Source organism: Ovis canadensis, chromosome 13 (assembly GCF_042477335.2).
Source record: "Ovis canadensis isolate MfBH-ARS-UI-01 breed Bighorn chromosome 13, ARS-UI_OviCan_v2, whole genome shotgun sequence".
In the NCBI taxonomy this organism is placed as follows: domain Eukaryota; kingdom Metazoa; phylum Chordata; class Mammalia; order Artiodactyla; family Bovidae; genus Ovis; species Ovis canadensis.
In genome coordinates this window covers 19,515,642-19,529,272 of record NC_091257.1, presented here as the reverse complement: position 1 = coordinate 19,529,272, position 13,631 = coordinate 19,515,642, and positions in this window count along the sequence as shown.

Below are 13,631 nucleotides of genomic sequence, written 5' to 3'. Positions count from 1 at the left end.
ACATTGGCTTACTCGTATAGTAGGCAAGTTTGAATGTGGCACCTGACTTCCCATAGAAAGTGTGTGTGGGTGTGTGTGTGGGTGGGTGTGTATATGTGTATGTGTGTGTGTGTGTGTGTGCATGTGTGTGTGTGTGTGTGAGAGAGAGAGAGAGAGAGAGAGAGAGGACCACATTGCCTTTTGTGGAGTCACCTCCATATTCAGGGAGCCTCAAGTCTGTCTTTTGTTGATTAAAGCAATTTAAAAGATCTTCCCTGGTGGTGGAGTATCTAAGACTCCATGCTCCCAATGCAGGGGCCTGAGTTTGATCCCTGGTTGGGAAACTGGATCCCACATGCTACAACTAAAAGATCCCATAATGCACAACTGATAAAGAAGAGGAAGACAAACGAGCCATCCAGTTTCAAGGGGAGGGAACTGAGAGGCACACCAACATCATGTTGGAGGGGCGTGTGTACAGTGGAGACGAGCGAGAAACCCACTTCATAGAAATGGGCAATATGCTTGCATTAATACTCCATCTTCCAGGATGCTGAACCCCTAAGAACAAGATTGGCTCTGACTCTTGGATTGGTCTTAATCTGAAGATGGGGTTCAGGAGATTCTATCCAAAGAGAAATAGAAATCAAGCCAGAGAATCAAGTAGATGATTACATTCACCACATCAGTGGGATATAACTGAACAAATTTGACCCTGACTCTGTTGTAACCAAATAACATAAACTCTGAGGGGTTAATGAAAACAGATGGAACCAGAATTAGAATGTGGGCTTCCCACCACAAAGCTCCGTTCTCCAGATCAGGTCACCTTGCTAAGCCTTGTCTGCCTCTGTTTAACAGTGTACACATGGATATTTTAAGAATGTTTTAAACAAGGCTTGTCTTTGGCATATGTGTTAAACAAGCAAGAAGAACATGAGACCCAACCAATAATCTTACCAAATCCATTTCTCTGTCTGTTGACTAGATGTCATACATCCAACAAAGTGGATCTCTTTAACTCAATTTTTGGTGTTACTTTCTATTAGAATGCCAGTGCCAAGTATTAACAGCTCAAATAAGTACAAACATGCGGAAAGCCCTTAAATGCAGCATAGAGTAATATCCAACTACTTAAGGTGATGATATCTCAGAGGAGAATAGAATGGCATGAGCCAGAATGCCATTCTGAGATGGGAATGCATCTGTAGGTAAAGAGGACTTCAAGACCGTATTTATTAGAAAGGGAAAAAAAGGTCAGCATTACACAGAATGAAAAGTGACCTTTTCCATGGAGATTCCTGAATCTAATTTATCTTGCTTCACTGAGACAGGAAATGCACTACAATGTTCAGGATGGGGAAAAATGACAATTTAATGATTATAAAACATCTTTCACTTTCCAGGGTAATTGAACAATCTCAACATCAAAGGCAGAACTGGTAGCCTTTTGGAAAATGGAATGTCAGTTTGCTTTCTTTTCATTTTTTACTGCATCGGTGAACTTTAGCATCTTCTCTGGCTTTATTTTTCCATTTTCATTTAGCACTGATACAAAACAGACCTGACTTTAAGTGTATCATGCAAAGTAATAATTTATGTTGGAAACTTCAAATGGATGGGACAGAACCACTTTTGTATCTGTTACATTTTTAATGACTTTAAATATAACCAGCTGAACAAAGTTCAGACCTTCACTGTTACAGGTGAGAGTAGCTTGACATGATAAACTTCCTATTCCTCCAGTCACCTCATAAAGGGGACTATACAAACTGCCATGGGTTTCCCTGGTGGCTCAATGGTAAAGAATCTGCCTGCAATGAGGGAGCCGCACAGATGCAGGTTCGATCTCTAGGTCAAGAAGATCCCCTGGAGGAGGACATGGCAACCCACTGCAGGATTCTTGCCTAGAGAATCCTATGGACAGAGAAGCCTGGCAGGCTGCAGTCCACGGAGTCACAAAGAGTCAGACATGACTGAGGCGAGTTAGCACACCTACATACACAAACTGCCAACTCTAAGACACACTATTCTCCCAACTATCATTTTCTTCCATCTACAATGCTATCAGCACTGTTGACTTCTAGAGCTGTTTTTTGGTCAGCAATTCTTTATATTTTTCCCCAAGCTTCATTTGCTAATTTTAGGGTTGGGAAAGAAGCCCTGATATTAAACCATGGAAGGAATTCATTTAAGGCAACTGTACATTTTCATTGTCTTTGCTTTCTAATACTGAACAGCAACAAAAAATTTCATTTAAAGGAAAATTCTTAGAAAATGGGACTTTAGGGTTAGTAAACCTATCTCTCGAGTGAAATCTTGGCTATAATTTGCTACCAGTGATCCTATAAGAAGAGTACATAGAAAACACTGGTATGAATTAAGTGGAGACAATTAGGTAAAATTTGGGGGAGGTGATACTATTGGTTTTTGCTTGTTTTACCAAAGTAACCTCAAACCTGTTCCGGTTTTACAAATACTTGCATTACACACAGTAAAATTTTGCCTAAGAATGAAACCTGAGTGCAGGCAACATTGTGGGATTCACGAGGGAAGCATGCGTGTGTGACAAACTGTGTTAGTTGCTCATTTGTGTCCAACTCTTTGGAACCCCATGGACTGTAGCCTGCCAGGCTCCTCTGTCCATGGAATTCTCCAGGCAAGAATACTGGAGAGAGTAGCCATTCCCTTTTCCAGGGGATCTTCCCAATCCAAGGATTGAATCCGGGTCTCCTGCATAGCAGGAGAATTCTTCATTGTCTGAGCCACCAGTGAAGCCCAAGAGAAGCATGTTAATTGCTTATTTTACAAGTTCAGGGTTCAACACTTCAATTCGTCCCACCCTCACTTGCATCTCTTTTTGTTAGGTCTCCAAAATCAGCATATATCAAAAAAAACTTGGATGAAATACAAATGTTACCCCAGATTCCAGGAGAAATATGGTGGCTTCTTCCCTCCTTCCTTTAACTCTAGATATTGTAAAATTGGGGCTCACTTTTAAGTGAGAGAAGAGAACTGTTTATTTTGCTCAGTTTCCTTTTTGTAGTTGTGAGTCATTTGAAATTGAGAATCAATTAGCGTATCATTATTTTGCATTTTCTTTGGGGACTAGAATGCCTTCATTTAGGAAACTCTTTTGAATCAATCCTAAGGTCAGAAGGAAAGGGGAAATGGGGAGCTGATTGTTTAACTGGTGCTCTAGGATTTTAGAGAGGGGAAAGCAAAGAGGTTTTCTTTTTCCACTGTCCAAGAGAGTTTGCCAGAGTAGAAGAGTAGATGGAGATTTAAATATGCTGTATTAATCAGCCTTTTCTGTGACAATGCTACCTTACAACTCAAAAATCTTGGTGACTTACAATAAACATTTAATTCATGCTTACAGACCTTCAGGCAAGCTGTGGTCCGGAAGGAACTCACTGAGCTTCTCTGAACCAGGCTGGATGCAGGTTGATTTGGGTCAGATACAGGTTTATCCCACAAGTTTTTCTGCCAGGACCCAGGTGGAAGAAGCAATGGCCATCTGAGGAAGATATTTTCATGGTGGAAATCAGAGTTCCAGAAGAGATGATGAAAGCTTGCCAGGCCTCGTAAAGGCCCCATTTGGAACTACATAAAATTACTTCTGCTCACATCTCACTGGCCAAATCATGCGGGGAAACCCAATCTCAGCAGAGGGGAGGGGAAGAAGAGTCCGCCTGAAGGAATCCATGAAAAGAGTTGGAGGTAAAGGACGCCTGGGAGAATAAGACAAATACATGGATATACAGGCTCTATGAGATTCCTGTACATTCCGAGGAACCTTTGGAACCCATCAGGAATATCGTGAATATGTGCTCAGCCACTCAGTAGCATCCAACTCTTTGTGACTGCATGAACTGTAGCCTACTAGGCCCTTCTGTCTGTGGGATTTTCCAGGCAAAAATACTGGAGTAGGTCATCATTTTCTTCTCCAGGGATATCAGGAATAAAACATCATTATGAGGATAAATGGAGTCCAAACCCAGGTACACTAGAATAATTGTAAGTAACACTTTTAACAGTGTGTTGAAAAGCAGGGATAATTGTAAAATAACATTGTAAAAATTGTAGAAGAAAAAAAGAAAAACATTATAAATAATTGTAAATAACACTTATAGACTCTGTTGAAAGGCAGAGACATTACTCTGCTGACTGCAGCCTACCAGGCTCCTCCATCCATAGGATTTTCCAGGCAAGAGTACTGGAGTGGGTTGCCATTGTCTTCTCTACCATATAGTCAAGGCTATGGTCTTTCCAGTGGTTAAGTATGTTTTTGAAAACTGGACCATAAAGAAGGCAGAGTGCCAAAGAATTGATGCCTTTGAACTGTGGTGCTGGAGAAGACTCCTGGAGTCCCTTGGACAGCAAGGAGATCAAACTAGTCAATCTTAAGGGAAATCAACCCTGAATACTGGTTGGAAGGACTGACATTGAAGGTCCAGTAGTTTGGTCATCTGATGAAAATAGCTGACTCATTGGAAAAGCCCCTGTTGCTGGGAAAGATTGAGGGCAGAAGGAGAAGACGGCATCAGAGGATGAGATGGTTGGATGGCATCACTGACACAATGGACATGAACTTGGGTAAACTTTGGGAGATGGTAAAGGACAGGGAGGCCTGATATGCTGCAGTCCATGGGGTTGCAAAGAGTTGGACACGACTGGGTGACTGAACAACAAGAAACACTTATAACACATCCTTTACCCTTCTTCCTCAAAAGAAATAAGGAACCTCACCTTCAGACAAACTAGCTCTAAGGCTGAATGCCTATGCTAAGCTGAAAAATCCACCCTTTAAATCCCTACCAAAATATCTGTAAAGATTACCTTGCAGTCTCTAAATATTAGCTTACTTTACATTATTTGGAAATATTACCTCATTTGGAAAAAGGACATTTGCAGATGTGATATAGGATTTTGAGATGGTGGTAGTATCATGGATTATCCAATTGGACCCTAACACAACCACAAGTGTTCTCATAAGAGAGAGGCAGACACACACAGAGAAGGTATCAAAGTGAAGACAGAAACAGGGATTGGAGTGACGTAACCACAAGACAAGAAATGCCAGCAGCCACCAGAAGCTGGAAGAGGCAGGGAACAGAGTTTCCCTGGAGCCTCTGGAGGGAGCATAGCCCTAAAGACACCTTGATTTTGACCCAGGCTGGTTTATCTCAGGCTTCTGATCTCCAAAACTGTGAGAGAATAAATCCTGTTGTTTTATGCCACCAAGTGTGGAGTAATTTGTTATGGCAGCCTCAGGAAACTAATAACGTGACTTTCTTCAATTTTTGCCTTCTTTAAAGAAAATTTAATGTTGAAAGATTAAGTAGATTAAATTTCCAAGAAAGAAGGGAAAATGGAAACAATGCCCTAAAATTTTCCATTTGATCATAGCCCAGTAGTTGACGAGCTGTGAAAGTGAGCTAGTGATATCTGTCCATTTCATTCTGGGCAGTTTTTATGTCTCTATATCACATTATATTGATTGGCCCATTGTTAAAACTATCAGCAAAAAAGAAGCGGGGGGGGGGGGGCGGGGGGAGGGGTCAGAGATTAAAAAACAAATTGACCATTCCACAATGAGATGCCAATTAAACCTTCTAGAATGGCTAAAACTAAAAAGACTGACAATATCAAGTGTTGGCAAATACATGGCACAACAGAAACCCTCATAGACTGTCTATGAACAACCACTCTGAAAATTAATTTGGCCATTGCTTACAAAGTTAAATATGAACAAGTGAATCTACCTCTCAGGTATCTACTCAAGAGAAATCAAAACGCATGTCCACAAAGAGACTTGGACAAAAATGTTCATTGAATCTTAATCTATAACAATTCAAATATCTATTAATAAGGGATTGGATATATTCATAGGATACTATGTAGTGATGCAAAGGAGCAAAATGCTCTCTGTACAACAAAACAGGTGAATTGGCTTCTTTTCCTCAAAGTTTCTCAAAGCCTGTCATGGTTTCCTCTTTCAAAGAAAATGTGAAGCCTGAGTATAAATTTGGATGTTTACATTAAGTTGAGTGAAAGAAACCAGACCTAAAAGTGTATATACTGTATGACTCCATTTGTGTGAAGTTCTAGGACAGGCAAAGTTAATCTATGGTGATAGAAATCAGATCACCGTTTGCCTGAGGCAGGGGTGGGGAGTGACTGCTAAGAGACAACAGGGATCTTTCTGGACTGATGAAAATGCTGTCCTTAATTGACAGGATAGCTGTGTGAAAAAGTGAAAAGTTAAAGTGAAATCGCTTAGTCGTGTCCGACTTTTTGTGACCCCATGGACTGTAGCCTACCAGGCTCCTCGGTCCATGGGATTTTCCAGGCAAGAATACTGGAGTGGGTTGCCATTTCCTTCTCCAGGGGATCTTTCTGACCCAGGGATGGAACCTGGCTCTCCCTCACTGTAGGCAGATGCTTTACTGTCTGAGCTACTAGGACAGGCAAAGTTAATCTACGGTGATAGAAATCAGATCACTAGTTGCCAGGGGCAGAGGTGGGGAGTGACTGCTAAGAGACAACAGGGATCTTTCTGGACTGATGAAAATGCTGTCCTTAATTGACAGGATAGCTGTGTACATTAGCCTAACTCATCAAACTCCACATTTCCCATCTGACATTTTATTGTATGTAAATTATAACCTCAACAAGTGATTTCTTACAGTACCTTTCTGAAAGCATTAACACTAATATTAGCCAAGTGAGTCTGAAAGCAGAGTGCTCAGGTTCTATCAGTTGGATTTGATTCAAGAATCCCAGCCTTCATTCTAATGAAAAGCTCAGTCTGACTGGCAGGGAGAGAGTAAACAAACAAATGAGATGAAGCATCTCAGGGCTCTAGGTCATCCTAGGCTAGCCTGGCTCCCAGATGGGACCCTGAAGGACAGCTGGATGTGGTTGGTGAAGCTGGAGCAGGGGAAGAGGGACGGAGGCGGGAGGGAGGGTCCTCTGCTCCAGACCTCGCAGCCCAGCCTCAGCTAACTGAGCTGCCATTAAGCCGTTTTCCCTGGTGTGGAATGCCTTTGAAGATAGCAGAGGGGAGGGGAGCTTTCAAGTTTCAAAGAGAAAAAGTTTTCATATAGAGCCCATGCTTGCTCACCAATTTATAATTGCATCACTTTCCTTTCCTGAAGCATTTGCAAGGTCTCCCATGGTTTCCTCTCTCAAAGAAAATGTTAGTCTGTAACGTACGTTTAGACGTTTGCATTTGTTATTACAGTGGAGTTAAACTATTTCACAGAAATTTACCACCTTCATCTTTGTCCCAAAATACTTGACAAATTGTTTTATAACCAATTAAAAGTCTCTATATTAGTATGCCCCAACCAGTAACGCTAAAGAAGCTGAAGTTGAACGGTTCTATGAAGACCTACAAGACCTTTTAGAACTAACACCCAAAAAAGATGTCCTTTTCATTATAGGGGACTGGAATGCAAAAGTAGGAAGTCAAGAAACACCTGGAGTAACTGGCAAATTTGGCCTTGGAATGCGGAATGAAGCAGGGTAAAGACTAATAGAGTTTTGCCAAGAAAATGCACTGGTCATAGAAAACACCCTATTCCAACAACACAAGAGAAGACTCTACACATGGACATCACCAGATGGTCAACACCAAAATCAGATTGATTATGTTCTCTCCAGCCAAAGATGGAGAAGTTCTATATAGTCAACAAAAACAAGACCAGGAGCTGACTGTGGCTCAGATCATGAACTCCTTATAACCAAATTCAGACTGAAATTGAAGAAAGTAGGGAAAACCACTAGACCATTCAGTTATGACCTAAATCAAATCCCTTATGATTATACAGTGGAAGTGGGAAATAAATTTAAGGGCCTAGATCTGATAGATAGAGGAGTGCCTGATGAATTATGGAATGAGGTTCATGACATTGTACAGGAGACAGGGATCAAGACCATCCCCATGGAAAAGAAATGCAAAAAAGCAAAATGGTTGTCTGGGGAAGCCTTACAAATAGCTGTGAAAAGAAGAGAAGTGAAAAGCAAAGGAGGAAAGGAAAGATATAAGCATCTGAATGCAGAGTTCCAAAGAATAGCAAGAAGGGATAAGAAAGCCTTCTTCAGAGATCAATGCAAAGAAATAGAGAAAAGAACAGAATGGGAAAGACTAGAGATCTCTTCAAGAAAATTAGAGATACCAAGGGAATATTTCATGCAAAGATGGGCTCGATAAAGGACAGAAATGGTCTGGACCTAACAGAAGCAGAAGATATTAAGAAGAGGCGGCAAGAATACAAAGAAGAACAGTACAAAAAAAGATCTTCATGACCTGGATAATCACGATGGTGTGATCACTCATCTAGAGCCAGACATCCTGGAATGTGAAGTCAAGTGGGCCTTAGAAAGCATCACTACGAACAAAGCTAGTGGAGGTGATGGAATTCCAGTTGAGCTATTTCAAATCCTGAAAGATGATGCTGTGAAAATGCTGCACTCAATATGACAGCAAATTTGCAAAACTCAATGGCCACAGGACTGGAAATGGTCAGTTTTCATTCCAATTCCAAAGAAAGGCAATGCCAAAGAATGCTCAAACTACCGCACTGTTGCACTCATCTCATGATGCTAGTAAAGTAATGCTCAAAATTCTCCAAGTCAGGCTTCAGCAATACGTGAACCATGAACTTCCTGATGTTCAAGCTGGTTTTAGAAAAGGCAGAGGAACCAGAGATCAAATTGCCAACATCCGCTGGATCATCAAAAAAGCGAGAGTTCCAGAAAAACATCTATTTCTGCTTTCTTGACTATGCCAAAGCCTTTGACTGTGTGGATCACAATAAACTGTGGAAAATTCTTCAAGAGATGGGAATACCAGACCACCTAACCTGCCTCTTGAGAAATCTGTATGCAGGCCTGGAAGCAACAGTTAGAACTGGACATGGAACAACAGACTGGTTCCAAATAGGAAAAGGAGTATGTCAAGGCTGTATATTGTCACCCTGCTTATTCAACTTCTATGCAGAGTACATCATGAGAAACGCTGGATTGGAAGAAACACAAGTTGGAATCAAGATTGCCAGGAGAAATATCAATAACCTCAGATATGCAGATGACATCACCCTTATGAAGAGGAACTAAAAAGCCTCTTGATGAAAGTGAAAGAGGAGAGCGAAAAAGTTGGCTTAAAGCTCACCATTCAGAAAATGAAGATCATGGCATCTGGTCCCATCACTTCATGGGAAATAGATGGGGAAACAGTGGAAACAGTGTCAGACTTTATTTTGGGGGGCTCCAAAATCACTGCAGATGGTCACTGCAACCATGAAATTAAAAGACGCTTACTCTTTGGAAGAAAAGTTATGAGCAACCTAGATAGCATATTGAAAAGCAGAGACATTATGTTCCCGACTAAGGTCCATCTAGTCAAGGCTATGGTTTTTCCAGTAGTCATGTATGGATGTGAGTGTTGGAGTATGAAGAAGGCTGAACGAACTGTGGTTTTGGAGAAGGCTCTTGAGAGTCCCTTGGACTGCAAGGAGATCCAACCAGTCCATTCTGAAGGAGATCATCCCTGGGATTTCTTTGGAAGGAATGGTGCTAAAGCTGAAACTCCAGTACTTTGGCCACCTCATGCGAAGAGTTGACTCATTGGAAAAGACTCTGATGCTGGGAGGGATTAGGGGCAGGAGGAGAAGGGGACGACAGAGGATGAGATGGCTGGACGGCATCACTGACTCGATGAACGTGAGTCTGAATGAACTCCGGGAGTTGGTGATGGACAGGGAGGCCTGGTGTGCTGCGATTCATGGGGTCACAAAGAGTCAGACATGACTGAGCAACTGAACTGAACTGATATTAATCCATTACCCCTTCAAAATAGCTCATTCAGTTCCTGAAGTTTCAATTCATTTGATTATAGTTTGGGTACTTTCTTAATGTCTGGTTCTCCAACAGAATCAACTATTCTTTTCATACAGTAGTTATGGGGAGTTTTTTTGGAGGGGGGAAGGTGGGGGTAGGGAGAAAGAATGTTAAGTTTTTACTCCATGCTCGCTTTAAGGATAGACGACATTGTAAAAGTTACTAGCCAACAATATAACTTACTTGAGAAGTAGACTGTGCATTTCAGAAGCCCTTACATGTACTTCAAGCAGAGGCGGACTACTGTACCTTAACTGGATCCTTAACTAGACAAATGGAGCTGATGATCCAATAACTAGATGGTTAGTTGTCAAAGCTTTCAGTCAGTTTGACATGGGAGTTAACACACAATAATTTTTGTTCCATGATTTCTCCTCCCCAATAACACCAAGTCACATATCCCTTTTATGTTTTAGGAAGTGAACCTGCCAACCCTTTCTCTCTCCCTGTGGAACAACTATCATGACTTGTTGGCACAGCAGAAGTAACACAGCCTTCTTCTGCATTCTGTTTTTTCCAGTTGTAACTCAAGAGTTTTCTGTTGTCATGTATACTCAAGAGAAGCCATAATTAAGGATACCCTAAGAGAAATTTCCAGAAAGAAATAGAAGAAAAAAGTAGAAAACCAAAACACTGTTTCAAAACAACCAGGCAAAAGAAAACATTTTAAAAAAGACTGTTAGAAACTTATTCACAAACTCAAGAGGGGGAAACTTGTCTAAGGCATTCAGGTTACAAGCCTAAGATGAGAAATGTAATCACATGTTTTTCATATATACAAGGTGAGGAGCTAGACTTTCAATATACTTCCAAGCCATTCTCCTATGGAACAACAGACTGGTTCAAAATAGGAAAAGGAGTATGTCAAGGCTGTATATTGTCACCCTGCTTATTTAACTTATATGCAGAGTATATCATGAGAAATGCTGGCCTGGAGGAAGCACAAGCTGGAATCAAGATTGCCGGGAGAAATATCAATAACCTCAGATATGCAGATGACACCACCCTTATGGCAGAAAGTGAAGAGGAACTAAAAAGTCTCTTGATGAAAGTGAAAGAGGAGAGTGAAAAAGTTGGCTTAAAGCTCAACATTGAGAAAATGAAGATCATGGCATCTGGTCTCATCAACTTAATGGGAAATAGATGGGGAAACAGTGGAAACAGTGACTGACTTTATTTTGGGGGCTCCAAAATCACTGCAGATGATGATTGCAGCCATGAAATTAAAAGATGCTTGCTCCTTGGAAGGAAAGTTATGACCAACCTAGACAGCATATTAAAAAGCAGAGACATTACTTTGCCAACAAAGGTCCATCTAGTCAAGGCTATGGTTTTTCCAGTGGTCATGTATAGATGTGAGAGTTGGACTATAAAGAAAGTTGAGTGTTGAAGAATTGATGCTTTGAACTGTGGTGTTGGAGAAGACTCTTGAGAGTCCTTTGGACTGCGAGGAGATCCAACCAGTCCATCCTAAAGGAGATCAGTCCTGGGTGTTCATTGGAAGAACACCAATGATGTTGAAGCTGAAACTCCAATACTTTGGCCACCTGATGTGAAGAGCTGACTCATTTGAAAAGACCCTGATGCTGGGAAAGATTGAGGGCAGGAGGAGAAAGGGATGACAGGTGAGATTGGATGGCATCACTGACTCAATGGACATGGGTTTGGGTGGACTCCGGGAGTTGGTGATGGACAGGGAGGCCTGGCATGCTGTTGTTCATGGGGTCGCAAAGAGTCGGACACAACTGAGTGACTGAACTGAATTGATTGTCCTATCATCATTCCTTGGGAGAAGAGAGTCCAAGCTTAAGGAAATTATATCTAATATTTTGCATGTAGTTATTTTATATATCTCATTTTACTCAGTATGAATTATTACTACTGAAAACTAAAAGCAAATGACAAACAAGCCAGCAAGCAAACCACCCCAAAACCAAACAGTGACATTCCCAAAGCTTATGCCCTAATACTTAAGACGGGCAAAGATATTCTTTTATGAGAGAAGTTGATCCCAAACTTCAGCTGTTTCAGATTTATTTGTTAAGAACACAGATCACAAGGCTCAGCCCAGAATTTCTGATTCTCTAGGTTTCCTTGTATAAGATGTTTTCAAGTGATGCTGCTGCTGGAGACCCAGGGACCACACTTTGCAGAGCACTACGGTCGAGGCTAATGATACCTCTTTCCCTAACAGTAAGTCCCCATCCCTATGCCTACCTCTTATCCCCTCAGCAATAGCACTAGGCCTTTGTTTGTAACAGTGACCAGGCAAAAACAACAGGAAGTCTGAGGCAGAAAATGACTCACTGAATGTAAGGATGGGCTTGCCATTGTTAGATACCTCCAGTTCTGTGGAAAACAGCCTTGACCTCTGGAGACAAGTTGTAGATCTATAAAGAGGAAATCTTCCAACCTCTACCAATTCATATACCCCCAAATGATGAAAAGCAGAGTCAGAAAAGAAAAAATCCTGAAATGTCCCACTGCAATGGAATTCTGAACATCACTGAGAAACTTTTGCAAGAAGATGGAAATTATCTGGGGAATGCTCAGATAAAATTCTGAGTGGCTCTATGCCAGAAAAAATAACCCTTCCAATTAAGAACAAGCTAAATTAAACTGTCTGGGCTTAATTGAGCCCACTCTGAGAGTTCCTTTTCAATAAATATGGTGCTTTCAGCAGGTGAGAATGAAATTGTCCAGTCTCTTGAAATTAAGTTAAAGCCCTACCTCTTCTGTCCTTCAAACAAGAGGCCAATTCCAAGGGATGCAAAATGTCACCCAATTCATATGCAAGGAAATATCTACTTGTATCCAACAATATCAAATGTTCCTTTGCAATTATGAGGGCTGGTTTTGTGAAGATGCTGCAGAACCAGCAGCACACAGGTGACTGCAAAACCTGATGGTGCTATCTCCCTAACACACAGGCACACGCAACTCTGGAGTAACTATGTCAACTTGCACTGATCAGGAAATGGTTTCCAAGAAAATCTAAGGAGACTTGAAACATTGATGCAAATAGTCAGTACCTCCCACCCAAAGATCCCCATTGTCCTTCCTCATATCTCATTTCTCTTCAAAGCTTTCAAGTCCTTTGTTATTTTAATCTATCTCTGCAGACAAAAGGGGAGAGTCAGAGTAAAAGATGAGCAGGAGGAGGGCAGTGCTCACACCCAACTGGCATCAGTGTTGAGACCACCTCTCCCTGGAGGCTTTTATTATTCATGCCACACTCCTGGATTCTGAGCAGCTGCATAGCAGGGGCCACAAATAAGCTAATACAAGTTTTTGGAGGAAATGAAGCGGGTTGAGAAAAAGCAAAGTTTCTTCAAAATCAGAAGAGCAGATAACTATCGCTGTTCTGCTGATGCTTGTTTTCCCTGCTGACTTGCAGAGGTTGTACCTCAGGCCTGAACTTGCCTGGACAAGGGTGGCTCTTGGTGGCTCAGCCCAGGTCTAGAGGATATGTCTGTTAGTCACAAACTTGGTCTCCCTGCATGTCTGAGAAAGAGCCATGATTCATCTTGACAACTGTCAGTGTGTTACCTCAAATGGGCACGAGGAGCGATGAGCAACCTGGGGCCGGAAATGAACACAAAGGAGCCAAGGCCACTTTCCGTAAGCCTCACGAGGTCTGGGCTAGAAGAGGTCATGTGGCAAGAAGGCCAGGCCAGGAGCAGCCCCGCAGAAAGGGGCCATGTCAGCACACTCTCAAACTCCTGCCGTTGCCATAGAAGTAA